General features: G+C 38.5%; 1 long non-coding RNA gene across 4 annotated transcripts; it reads right to left on the bottom strand.

Moving 5' to 3' along the window:
- On the bottom strand, positions 1-11,083 carry LOC137988659 (uncharacterized). Of its 4 annotated transcripts, none has more exons than XR_011120814.1 (4): positions 10,629-11,083; positions 7,471-7,634; positions 4,266-4,336; positions 964-1,101 (listed from the first exon to the last, which is right to left on the bottom strand). It is a non-coding gene; the product is annotated as an uncharacterized lncRNA (long non-coding RNA). The 4 variants fall into 4 exon arrangements; XR_011120815.1 differs by having other exon boundaries at positions 7,471-7,591; XR_011120812.1 differs by lacking the exon at positions 7,471-7,634 and having other exon boundaries at positions 1-1,101.
- Positions 11,084-14,260: the final 3,177 nt, after the last annotated feature.

Below are 14,260 nucleotides of genomic sequence, written 5' to 3'. Positions count from 1 at the left end.
GTATGAGGTGTGCCACCCCCAGTTCCGATGAAAAATACTACAAATTAGTATACTACGACAAATTAACTGCATGGTTAGACCGAATTTGCAAGTTACATCAAACTGTATGAGGTGCGCCACCCACCAGTTTCGATGAAAAATACTACAAATTAGTATACTATGAGAAATTAACTGCATGGTTAGACCGAATTTACAAGTTACATCGAACTGTATGAGGTGCGCCACCCGCCAGTTCCGATGAAAAGTACTACAAATTAGTATACTATGACAAATTAACTGCATGGTTAGACCGAATTTACAAGTTACATGGAACTGTATGAGGTGTGCCACCTGCCAGTTCCGATGAAAAATACTACAAATTAGTATACATGTACTATGACAAATTAACTGTATGGTTAGACCGAATTTACAAGTTACATCGAACTGTATGAGGTGTGCCACCCGCCAGTTCAGATGAAAAATACTACAAATTAGTATACTATGACAAATTAACTGCATAGTTAGACCGAATTTACAAGTTACATCCAACTGTATGAGGTGTGCCACCCGCCAGTTCAGATGAAAAATACTACAAATTAGTATGCTATGACTAATTATCTTTAAATCATCGTTGCCACATGCAGATGTGTTTATTAGAAAGATACATGTATCACTTGTGTTTGATGTATTTGCCACTGAACGATGACTGACAATTTCCTCAGACCCAAGGGACAGTGAAACCTTTCTTGATTTTTGTCAAAAAACTTACAGTATATGAACAGAGAAGTCACTGATTGTTGCAGTGAACATTTCTCCCTTGTATTCACCCAGTTCAATGTGAGAGCATTCGACTCTTCCATAATTACCTGATGTCTGGAACAAATTTACTTGACCCAGTTAAAACAGTTTGACCTAATAATGTTCACAAGGTATATCCAAAATGGCAATGAAACCTCTACCCTCCCAAGTTTTGACACAAAGACATCAATTATTATTTACAATTGCATCACAATTTGCAATCAGCACTGTCTGTTTCTTGCATCTCAGGAAATTCCCTCCAATTAAATTTCAATGCTCAATTTCCTTCAGCACTGCATCTTGTGGTTGAAGTACATGAAGGCCCTGGAAAAGAGTCACACCAGTCAATCAAATAATTTATATAATTTCATAATATCATTTTCGAAGACTGTTGTAACAAATCACTTTGCCATTCATAAGCAATGTTCCTGTGTAGGTGAAACTGAATAATGAAGCTAAGCTCTAAAGGAATTATTGGAAGAAACTTGTATCTTACCATGACGAGCTTAGGCAAACAAAAAAATATATGCAAATGAGCTTACGGTGATTTGAAATCACCCTTAGGCTAATCATTAAGTGTAACTCAAGAACTCATTTCGCAAGTTTAGGTGTCGCAGATATCGCATCAGAGTCCGCTTCTGACATATTCAGTTACTTTTTTTTACACCTTTTAAGTCACAACGGAGAAGCATAAATCCACAAAACGTCATTCAGGGAACGTTTTCCAGAGACTTTGCCCCATGTAGCTCGTGTGGAGTGCAGCAATTCTCGCGAGGATTTTAGAGTAATTCTTGCTCACACAATTCTGCAACACTGTGGCAAATACGCATAACTCGCTTTTTGAGTTCAGTTATTTTCAATTTACGTATGCTTTGTATGTACAAAATTGGTTCTGCCTTCAGATAACAAAAGTCCAAAACTGGACTGACTACCCAAGAGAGACAGAACTTATTAGTACAAAATAATAATTATTACAAAATTGGTTCTGCCTTCAGATAACAACAGTCCAAACTGGACTGACTACCCAAGAGAGACAGAACTCGTTAGCGCAAAATAATTATTATTACAAAATCGGTTCTGCCTTCAGATAACAACAGTCCAAACTGGACTGACTACCCAAGAGAGACAGAACTCATTAGCACAAAATAATTATTATTACAACATTGGTTCTGCCTTCAGATAACAACAGTCCAAAACTGGACTGACTACCCAAGAGAGACAGAACTCATTAGTACAAAATAATAGTTATTACAAAATTGGTTCTGCCTTCAGATAACAACAGTCCAAAACTGGACTGACTACCCAAGAGAGACAGAACTCATTAGCACAAAATAATAATTATTACACAATTGGTTCTGCCTTCAGATAACAACAGTCCAAACTGGACTGACTACCCAAGAGAGACAGAACTCGTTAGTACATTTAATGATTATTATTACAAAATTGGTTCTGCCTTCAAAAACAACAGTAAAAAATGGACTGACTACCCAAGAGAGACAGAACTCATTAGGATAAAATAAAAATGATTAAAAAGAGACTGGTTGTACCTTTTGATAACAAAAGTCAAAAACAGACTATGACATACACAGAATTATTTAAAATGCAATCTGTTTTGCAATAATAATTTAATATTATAGATACCTTTAAAGATTACATTGAAACTGATCAATGTACTTCAGGTCTGGTATCCAGCTACTGTAGCAGCCTAAGGCTGTATTCTGTCTATTACATATATGTAGTCTGTTTCAGTCTGACCTCTACTCAAAAACAACAAACAGCACTTTCCTATGCTGAATTTCTCATTGGGCTAGCTCCGGGGCATTGAGGTACACAAGCAACCCCACCGTGACAAGGTATGGACTATGAGGCAGGCTTTTAGCCAGGATTTTGAAAGTGGGAGTCCAAATTTTATGTGGGCCTTCGGCCCACATAGCATGGCGCCTGCGGCGCCATGCTCCTAGGGGGGTCTGGGGGCATGCTCCCCCAGAAAATTTTGAAAAATTGAAGCGATTTCCGCGATTCTGACAGCTGTAAACGTCTTTCAATTTACCTATTAAACCGCTGTTTTTCTTTGATAATTTTACTAAGCTATCCTTTCCTCAACTTACCTTGTTTAACATTGAATTATATTTGAGATAGGAACTCCAGTTGTTATGAAGAGTGATTAAAATTTGAAGTTGTCAAGCCATGATTTACACGAAAGAACAGATATGCGTGGCTTTGTTGGTCGAACTGCATTCTGGTACCACAATCTTTAACTATTCGCCTACTATTAGTATTCCTAAAGCAATATTACGATGATTGGACATTTTATTGCACTAAATGGCTATTTTGTTGTAATGCCCGCCAGATTTCGCTTGAACAGAGCAGAATACAATCAAGCGATTACAATAACATTTGCAGACGTGAGATCGTCTTACCGAGTTGGAAGGCGCATGATCTTTGACTCATATCCTCATAAATAATCACCAAAGTGCGTATTTATTTATAGCAGCCGGCAAAGTAGCCTGGGGACGACTTGGTAAGTCAATATCACTGAACAGTGGCTTTGCCTGTGAAATCCCTTCGCTCAACTTTGATTCAATTGATCAAAACAGAAAGGAAACTCGCTAAAAGTGTTAATATAGAAGAAAAATACTAAAACAACTCTTGAGAGCAAAAAGAAATGTAAGTTTTATTAATTTATAGACACTGTTTTGTTACATTAAAGCACAGAAGCTCGTAAATGGCCGCCCAAAACAGGCCGTCGAAAATCTCCCATTTCTGAGAACTGGCCGTCGTTTGGACGGCTGGACGGCCGCCTGGCTAAAAGCCTGCTATGAGGTGGTTGCAAAGTACAGAATGATCAGAAAATCGTCTGGCATTACACAGAGTAAACTCCCAGGAGTCAATTGGTTTAGTAAAAATTTACAAACTAACAAACAAAACAAATGACAAATTATCCTAATGATCTTTTGCTTATTAGCTTGGCTCCACATAACAAGCTAAATTATGCTTCACAAATTATTATTATTATTATTATTATTATTATTATTATTATTATTATTATTATTATTATCATTATCATTATTAGGATATGTTGGTCAACTTTGTTTTCCATGCTCGACTGGTTATTTCATATCCAACAAGCCTGAACGCAATAATATTGTTTTATTGAAAATGTCCCCAAAATAGAGAGAAATCTACTGACTTCATTGTGTAACTGTATATTTTCAGCTGACATGTACCCTTTCCATCATTTTGTAGAGCATGGAATATTAGCTCATATACCAGAATGGCAGGGCCAATGAAAACTTCTGAATTGTATTACATAATGATAAAATTTTTAATATTTATTAAGTTTATAGACACAAAATTTACATACAGTCTCACTTTGAAAGAGAGCACAAAACAATTTATCTCATTGGTCTCTGTGCAATGTACATGTATGTAGTGTTTCCATGGTACTTTTAAAAATACAAGAGTTTCCTTAAATAACAGTTACCTACCTTTTAGAAAAGTCCCATTCAAGACAACCTCCACCAGCCCTTTTTAGCTGCCAAAGACCTAATACATTGCCCTGAAACAAAATATGGACATATAAAAACCCTACAAGGTCAGCTTCATGACCCGACATAATGGTTATGGTAGGAGCTGTGGAAATTTGACCAGCTGGAATTCCTTGTTGACACCCTGGCTTACAAACTTATATGGAAGCCTGTGACAACATCCCAAAGTGTCCACCTTACCAAACTGACCATTTTGTACATGTAATAAAATCAAGAATAATTATTTATTGTTGAATTTTTCATACCTTTTTATTGATAATGTCTGAATTAGTGTTTGAAGGGTACAACTCAAAACAAATGTTGTATTTCACTCATAAATTTGCTCTTTTTTTGAGGGTGCCTGGGCATAAAGCACTAGCTTGTGAGATTTCCCATATCCAATTAAAACAGTGGAGCAATCATGCCAAAAATTGTCTCTTAAAACAAAAGTTTTGAGATATAAAAATTCCTCAAGATGGCTTTTTGTGTATTGTTATGAATAGGCCATTTCCGAGTTCCTGTCTGCTCCCTCTTCAAAGCGAGTCTAAGTGCGAAGTCTTTGTGATGGTAATTAGGTCTACTTTACATATGAATGAAAACTAATTTTCAGGAGAAAAACTTCGCACTTACAGTAGACTCGCTTTGAAGAGGAGGCAGACATGAACTTGGAAATGGCTTATTAGATTAACAACCCACTCCCTCCTGAGAGTGACACTTATAGATTTTACTCTGTCTAATGCCAGACGATTTTACTCGTCAATGGGGGCCTCTTCAGGGATGAATGGGTTAAGTAAGTACTCATCAAATAAAATTTGAGGTTTTGGTGGGAGAAATTGCAATATTAACTGCATCACAATATGATTGGTATATTTAGGTGGCTAGCTCTTACTACTACATAACAGTACATGTACAGATGTACAGGGTTCTCCCTAGTTTTCAGCGCAACAGGTATGGCACCTTTTCACACCGGTAAAGCAATTGGTTAATGTTGGAGGTTCTGCAAAGGATAAGCGACTTCTGAATGTTTGCAGGCGGTAATAAGTGCTCTTACAAGCAGTAAATTTTACCGGTAGCTTTATCAATGTTTCATGAAAAATGCTAGTAATGCAAATGCTTTTGAGTAGTCTACTATGGAATACCCCAGAATACAACTGAATTTTTTTTTGTTAAGGCCCACATACATGTACATGCAAACAAGCAAGTGACAAGTAACAAGCGAGAAAGCTTGTATACCATGTCATAGGAAATAGTTACATATCACCCTGCACAAGCAATGTGGAATACAGCCGAATATACATGTACAGTGTATGCTGTGCAGTTATTGACTGATTGGTTAAATCTTTTTATGACTTGGTATAAAGGGCTTCACATTACTGAACATCTGACATTGTTTGCACAAGGAGCCAGAGCCGGCCAAATTTTTGCACGGCCCATCAAAGAAATTTGAACGCAAGGTTAAATTCCCAGAATACTTTTTCTCACAGTCCAGGAACGGAGGTGTGAAAAAGCAACGTGGTCCCAAACCACACGTCAATAATAATAACACCGTAACTGTTCATTAAAGTTTTTGAGATCGAGATCACATAGTGCAGTATGACAGAGGAATAAAAATAGTAACTGTTACAGTAGAACCGAAAGAGTTAATTCTTCATGTGAATCGTTCCATGTCTGTTTATATTATTTTCTTGTCATCATGTCACACACCAGGCAGTTACTTTAATGTTTAACTCCTCATTTCACAACAAAAGTAAATGCGATTGCCAGGCTTGCGGATTTGTTTAATCTAACAGCAGTACCGCTAAAAGAGAGGGCCTATTTTCGTCACAATGAGGAGATATGAGCTTCCGCGTTTACTGGCTTGACGGCGCAGGATAAAATTGCTTCAGTTGGGCAGCGTGCTGGCAGTCGTTGGGGAACGACAAGCACTGATCAGATCGAGAAGTCTTCTTAAATGCGAAGAGGGTGAGTGGTCACGTAGAAGAGAATTTCGACTTACATGGTGGCCCAATGTCTATTCGGACACACTGCACTCCTAAATTAACTCATTCATGAGGATTTGGCGTAGTAACTTTTAGGTCTAGTGAAGAACTTATAAAAAAGGGCACTCAAATTCTCCTTCCCTCTTTCTCCTCTGATGAAAAGACATAAAACATGTGCAATATATAGGATATGCACATTAAACAATAAAAAATGTCAATGTCAAGTGTTTGTACAGGTACAGTATCTCTGTAAAGAATTCTCTATAGGGTAGACATTGAAAGCTATTTTAGTCAGAAAATTTGTTTCATTCATAAAAGGAGTAATTTTCAATAATGTACATGTACAAACAGTACCGTGACTTTCTTTAACTGATATTGTGTTGCCTGAAAATAAACCTATAATGGTATGATATGAAACACCAAAAGCACCCATTGAATGAAAGTCAGTATACTGTACATGTAGATAGTTATAAACTGCATGACAACGACAGTGTCAGCAATTATTCGGTGCCCTTGAATTAAATTTGATTTTTGTCAGCCTTTTCAGGTGATCAGTTGTTTCTTTGTTGTACTTACATCCAGTGTAAGAAATATGGGAAACATAAAAATCCCAGTGAGTTAATAGATTGTATACCTCAGGTATATGCTACCCAAGAGGTTACAAAGTGAAATGGTGAAAGAGTGAGTTATGGATTGTATACCTCAGGTATATGCTACCCAAGAGGTTACAAAGTGAAATGGTGACACAGTGAGTTATGGATTGTATACCTCAGGTATACATGTATGCTACCCAAGAGGTTACAAAGTGAACTGGTGACACAGTGAGTTAATGGATCGAATACCACAGGTATATGCTACCCAAGAGGTTACAAAGTGAAATGGTGACACAGTGAGTTAGGAATTGTATACCTCAGGTATATGCTACCCAAGAGGTTACAAAGTAAAATGGTGTGACAGTGATTTAAGGATTGTATACCTCAGGTATATGCTACACAATAAATTATTAATCAACTTTTAGGCCATGCTTTAACTTGCTTTTTATGGCACTTAGATCGCTAAGAAGTAATTCCAGGTTTCACCTGAAAGGATTGTGATTGTACATAGACCTCAAAAACCCAACTCCTCCCGCTCACCTCCCAAATACACAAGAATGTCAATTAAAATAGCTACAAGCTTCGTGTACTTACTCCTGTTCCACTTAATTTTGTCAGATTTATCATCATTGTCTGCCACCCTTCATCTGGGATTCTGGCCTCAAAAGAACCCAGTCGGGAAGTCGAAATTTGTGCAAATACTGTTGCAGCACATCTGGAACAATAACCTAGCGATCAAGTCCACAGAACCGCCTTATCTTGGACAATCAAAGAAATTAGATAATTTATATTTTGGTCAAATTGATGGAAATAAGATTTGTCATCAAGATACTTTATTTGGGTGGGATTGACGGAGGTATTGACAATTAATGGGAGACCAAAGCGAGATAATCTCCCAGGCGGTTTCTTCTGAAGTGTAACCGACCTTTCAGAGAAATCTAGCGTCAAAAGAGTACGGTAATCTTATTAAGCGCCCAGTCCAAAATTTAGCTTGCTCTGGCTCCTCGTGCATGAGAAACCAGTGAAGGTACATGTAGTTATAAAGGTGACAAGGGAGTAACTACAGAATAACCGGCCACTATTGTGCTCTTGTAGTGGCATCGTTTGAAGAACAAGGCATCTGCAAGTGGCGAATAAGGGGCTGGGTATACAGAGATCCATGTATTACATGTAATTCCCTATTCGTTATTATTGCTATTGCCTTAAATGGCCTTAATACAATATAAAGTGAAATTACTAATGGAGTAGGTCTGCAAAAGTAATGACTGTGCTGAGGCCCTCCTTGGCGTTTTGGGAAACGAGGGAAGATGGCTATTTTGAACTGGGGAACAGAGGAAAAATGACAAAATGTCTTAGGAACAAGGCGACATAAACAATTTTAGGCAGCAAAAAGCTGGGGAATGATTTCCGTACAGGTCCCTACTTCATTATGCATGCAGAATATATTAATTATTCATTCGCGCTATTGTTTTCTAGAACAATGCGTATACCCAAGGGAATCGAATATATACATGGCTAATTTGTACTTACGGGATGATCAAAAGTGGATCTCATTCTCTCTCTCTCGCTCGCTCCCTCTCTTTTTTCACCCTCTCTCTTTTCTTTGCCCTTTTCGTTCACAACGTCTCTCTTTCTTTTCGTCCCAGCTTTCCTCTTTCGATTCCTTTGTCCTGTCTGTCTTCTCCAGATCCCGCTCGGCTTTTTCTGTCCTTTTTTCGAAGTCTCTCGCAGTCTGCCTTGAACTCCGTACCACTGTAAACCTCTGGATTACTTGTCCCTCTTCTAGACCACTGAGCTAACGTGTCAAGTTGCTAATTCACACCTTGATAATGATATTTCTTTGGAATTCTGGACGACAATTTACATAACAATGATAAGTAATTATATACGCGTGCCGTGCCGACCACCAATAAATGCACTGATTTTGCTTCTTTTGAAACAACGTCACCCCTTAATAATGCTAACCGTAACCCTTTAGGCTTAAGGTTGAACCCAGTAAAATTCTTTTGGAGGTTAATCGAGCATATCTGTGAATGTCTGAATTGCTTGTTTTTTTCATCCCCCGTGCTGCACACTTAAAAGAACACTGCACGGAAGAGTATACCTCCTTGTGATTGGGGCATCCTATATGGGAAATTTTTTATGCACGATTTATTGCAATATAAAATCTTTGAGTCGACGTTAACCCCTCTTTTTCAGCAAACTGTGAATTTTGAAACTTGATGGCCGCCTCTCAAGAATCAAATATAAACTTATGGAAACTATCCCGACTTTTAGCCGATCACGAGCGGTGCATAGAGTGGTGCAAAGAGCACAATCTACTCTCGTCGTCAATGAAATGCCCTAAACCTGAGTGCGGAAACGCACTCAAATGGCAAAGACGAACTGCATCGGGGGATGGATTTGTTTGGCGATGCTCTAGAAAAAACTGCAATGGACAAGCTTCAATCCGCCAGAAGTCATGGTTTTCTGGTAGTAAGCTTTCCCTTGAAAAAATATTAGCCCTAACTTACGCTTGGGCGCATAAATTCACCACAACACAAGCAGTGCACGAAACCGCGTTAGATGAAGAAACCACCTCTGACAGAAACGGTGATAGATTGGTATAACTATCGCGGGGAGGTTTGTGCAGATAGAATAATGAAACAACATGCGAGGCCAATAGGCGGTCCTGGTACAACTGTTGAGATTGATGAGTCCAAGTTTGGCAAGATGAAGTATCACAAAGGTCGCTACATCGAAGGACAGTGGGTCTTTGGTGGCATTTGCCGGGAAACCAAGGCCTGCTTCCTTGTCCCGGTAGAGCGCAGGGATAAAGAGACACTCTTGCCAATTATCCGCGCTCAAATATTGCCTGGAACACGCGTGATGAGCGACATGTGGAAAGCGTACGATTGCCTACAAGACGAGGGCTATCATCATCTCAGAGTTAACCATCGCCTAAACTTCGTTGACCCAGACACGCTTGCCCACACACAGAGCATTGAAAATACATGGTGGGGAGTAAAACGAAGTATGCCTCGTACAGGAACATCCGTGGATCTGTTTGAAAGCTACCTACAGGAGTGGTTGTGGCGTCAGCAAAACAAAAGTGATCCATTCGGAAACATCATTGAGCATATCGCTGATTTGTACAATGTGCGATAAAGAGCCCTCTCTATGCACTGCTCGTGATTCGGCGAAAAGAGCCGTACATTATACAGGAAAGAAAACAAACCCTCACTTTGCAGTGCTTTGGTGAATTGACAAAGAAACGAAGGACAATTTTAAGAGCAAAAAGAAGGTAGGCATTCAATTTCTGCAAACTTTTATTTGGTCCGTTTGTTTTGTACATGAGAATCTGAACCGTATTTGTACAAAGATTTCTTAAAATTCCACTTCTTTCGCTTATTTTAAAATTGACAAATGGCTAAAATTGCTAGAAAAGTGCAAAAATTAAGTTGAAAATGTTCGATTTTCCGTATTTCAGTCAAAAATTTTACCGATTTTATTTAAGTCCATATAGACTTAGAAAAAAAAACCTCTAAGAAGACCAAACAAAGCGCTACACTCCCAAAGGGCGTCTATTGTTATCGCTATTGTTTTCTTGAAACAAAGGACCGTATGCATAATGAAGTAGGGACCTGTGCGGAAATCTTGCCAAAGCTGGGTACAAGTTTGAAAGCAAATTGGGCGGGGAACAAGGCAACAAAACTTTAAAATTTTAAGCCATTTAAACTTAAATCAGGTTTGTAAGTAAGATGACGACTTACCGAAAACTCCTCCGGCAGTCTTTTGCTTTTCGGATCTTTAATTTGAATCTTCCCGCCCATTCGCTAAATGTAGCTGTTCGGCCAGGCCACCCTTTGTTCCAAACGTTCGTAGAACTACTCCCTTTACGTTTTGAAGAAGGTCTCTATTTTTGCCATGAAGTCTTCACCGATTAACCCTTTCGGAGACTGTCTGAGGTTGAATCATGTTGGCGTGTATCTTTGTGGCGAATGCTGATTATCTGACCTGAATTGTCGTTGCCCTTTCTTCCGGATTCCGTCGATGTTTACTGGGTTTATTTGGTGGAATGCGTGCCATTTCACCCCCACAAAATGTTAAGGAATCGCAAAGATCCAATGTTGGTCGTCCAACAAGGGAAAAAGAGAGGAAGAGCACATGCATTGATCGCCCGCGCGAAAAACAAACCGATAATTCAAACCGATCTCGTTCCCAGAGTCTTTGCGGCGGGGCAATTCATAATGGCGCACAAAGTTGTTGCATCATGTAATCATTGTGAAATGTCCACAATCCATCATCCAATCACAACCCGTTGCGAGCCCATTGCGATTCCTGGGGCGCTTTCATTTTGGGTGGAAAAACCGGGGAGAATTTTCTGCTTTAAAGGTGCAGAGCAAATTTCCTCAATCAAAATATGGAACGGGGGAAAGTGTGTTCCTTTTGCGATTTCCTTTTCTGTTTTTCTCCAGAGACTGGATACTAATCATTTAGAATATGGCATATGGCATATGGCATATGGCTGCCGGATTTTCGATCATTACTTCATAATAAGTAATTCTCACCTGCAGCTACGGGCTATGAAAGCACCCACGTTAATTGACTGAAACCCGCACGATTAATGTGGGCAGCTAAACACCAATGCTATTTTTTTTCTTTTTTCAAGGAGCATGGTAAAGTCTGCTTACTAGCCTACATTACTTTCTCAATCTCATTCTGTGCTGGGACTCCTATATCACAAAGGCCTTGATTTACATGTTATTTGCATGATTCATCCCAGCCATTTACATGAAATTTACACAAAAAAACTATTTTATGGCCGGGTTGTGTCAATTTACATAGATTTTATGGCCTTTGCAATTGTTGTAAACAATTAAAACGGTCTAATCTTGTGAGGCCCTAAATACCCGTTTATATAGAGAAAAATTGTCCCGGGAAGAAGGGTCACTCGCTTACCGGAGTTACCCTGGACCAGCCAACTTTTCCTACATTTCCCTATAAAATGCGGTTTAAGTAAACTGTTTACATGAGGAAAAAAGATGGCTCGGCTAGAAGGGAAACCCACCTAGCCGGGTCACCCTTTGTCAACGGTAGGGTCGCCCTCCTGGCCAGGCCAACTTTATTCCATGTAAACACTTTGGCTCGCTCAGTGGAGTCAACTTGGTCGAGGCAAGATGATGAGAGAATGCACGAGTGCTATCTTCCCAGTCTCCTGATGATCGAAACTGAGCCGGGCAGCTCTTGACTCGGGGAAAAAGGTTAGCTCTTTTCTCACATAAACGCTAGCTAAAGACCCGGCTGGGAGGGTGACCATCTTCCGAGGACAACTTTTCTCCATATCAACAGGGCCTAAGACTTGATCCAAGTCGAACTATTAACATACCGATAGGCATTTTATAGGTTGCAACCGGCGAACTTTTGATAAACCGAACTCAGTGCAACATGCAGGGCTAATTCAACAGTTTCCCACATAATTTAATTAGGTAATAAATATTCGACACTCAAAATCATCGTGAACAGGGCATTTAGATCCAAAACCATTTGGTAACTTAGACAGGACACGCATGATGATAGAGCGCAATTTACAGACATTTTATGAGACATGACCAAACGGCGTAAAATCTTTGTAAATTTTCGATTTATAGACATTTTTGCAAGATTTTATAAAGTCTGTAAATTTCAAGTATTTCCTCTTGTTGCAGCTCCAATAATTTATAAACATTTTACAGACATTTTATAGAGCTTTACTCAACAAAACTCTGTAAAATATCTGTAAAATAAATTTACAAAGATTTTATATTTATGGGGTTAAGTGTTAAAGTCTGTAAATTTATTATTTACAGACATTTTATGAAGTCTGTAAATGGTCCAAATTTGGGTTCTAATGGTCCCGTGAGGAATGAATCAATGATGAAATGGTATATGAAATGAATCATATATGAACTGCGGATATGAAATCAAGTGAAACTATGATCTTCGCAGTTATGAGCGCAATTTTTGCAATTGCGTAGAGAAGCCTGAAAAATTCAGGACTTCAAACCCCGTTGAAGTCGTTGCATGTTTCGAAAATAGAGCAGTTTGAATTTCAGAGTATTTCACAGTGCGTGACATGTTGACGGCTTTCGAAAAACATGCCAGTTGCATAAAGACATCGATTTACCTCGTGTTTTTGTGACCTAAACAGCCAAAATACTAGGAGACGTGTTTATACCAATGTATGTACTAAATTCCAGATGTTTCTACAGGTTTCCGGCCGCCATGTTGGTGTCAGTTCAGCAGTTCTAAACTCTACAAAGTTGAGTAATGTATTTTGCTGAATAACTCAATTACGGAATATCGCACAACCCTGAGACTTGGACCCGTTGTTTATTTATTCCTCTTCTATAACATTTCCATTTCTTGACTCAATTTCGTAAATGGTAAGCGATTTATGTTTTCACTTGCGTGACGTGCAAACCAAGAATAGGCAACGTACCTCGTACCATGACTCTTCCCTCAGACACTAAGAGGCAGAGTAAAGAGCCTGGGTAAGACGTAAATGTTAATTGGTTACAATAAAATTTGTATTATGCAATATGTAATCCACATGACCTTTCTTATCTTTGTAAAATGTAAAGTAGGTGTACAGTTTGTGTTATACATGTGTCACTCACAATGTTGAAATGTTAAACGAACAAAATAACTCAGCATACCAAGTTCAATATTTTATTTATTGTATCAAATTATCTAAGTCTTTCCTTTCTCTTCCCATCCCGTGAGGTGAGGCGGGACCCCAATATGGTCTTCCCTAGATTAGTGACAAAGGGACTTTTCATGGGGAGGGAGGGATTTGTATGCATTTTAACATTTTAAATATGGTGAAATTGACAACAAAGGCAACAATTTAATGCCTTATTTATATGAATTATTTTATTTCTAGAATAATTAAGAGTAAATGGCTCATCGAAAATACATCTCCAGAAAAAGAATCTTTGTACTGTAAATCATAGAAATTATTTTCAACTAAAATCATTTCTGGTACATTACTTTATAGCACTTATTTATTGAATTTCGTATACAAGTATATAAATTGTTTCCAATTTTAAAATGATGAATCCAATGTTTTAATATCTTTTACCTGCATGTGTACAATTGCAGTCAATGACATAGCCACACATTAATATTGTTTACCAGCAAACTGTCCAAATTTTCTTGAATTGGCTTGAATAAAATCTGCACAAATTGTCTTTACCGAACAAAGTGGGTCCAGGATTCTCGTCAACATCATTTGGCATTCTTAACAACAAAGCCACGCATACAATAATACAACCCAATGTATACAGCTCGTGTAAGTAAAAGTATTATCGGCCTTGTCTTTCAGATAATACCGTCAAACTCAGTTTAAACGGCTTTTGTTTTT

This window comes from Montipora foliosa, unplaced genomic scaffold, assembly GCF_036669935.1.
Source record: "Montipora foliosa isolate CH-2021 unplaced genomic scaffold, ASM3666993v2 scaffold_425, whole genome shotgun sequence".
NCBI classification, from domain to species: domain Eukaryota; kingdom Metazoa; phylum Cnidaria; class Anthozoa; order Scleractinia; family Acroporidae; genus Montipora; species Montipora foliosa.
The sequence above is the reverse complement of the archived record's forward strand: the minus strand, read 5'-3'. Positions and strand labels throughout refer to the sequence as shown.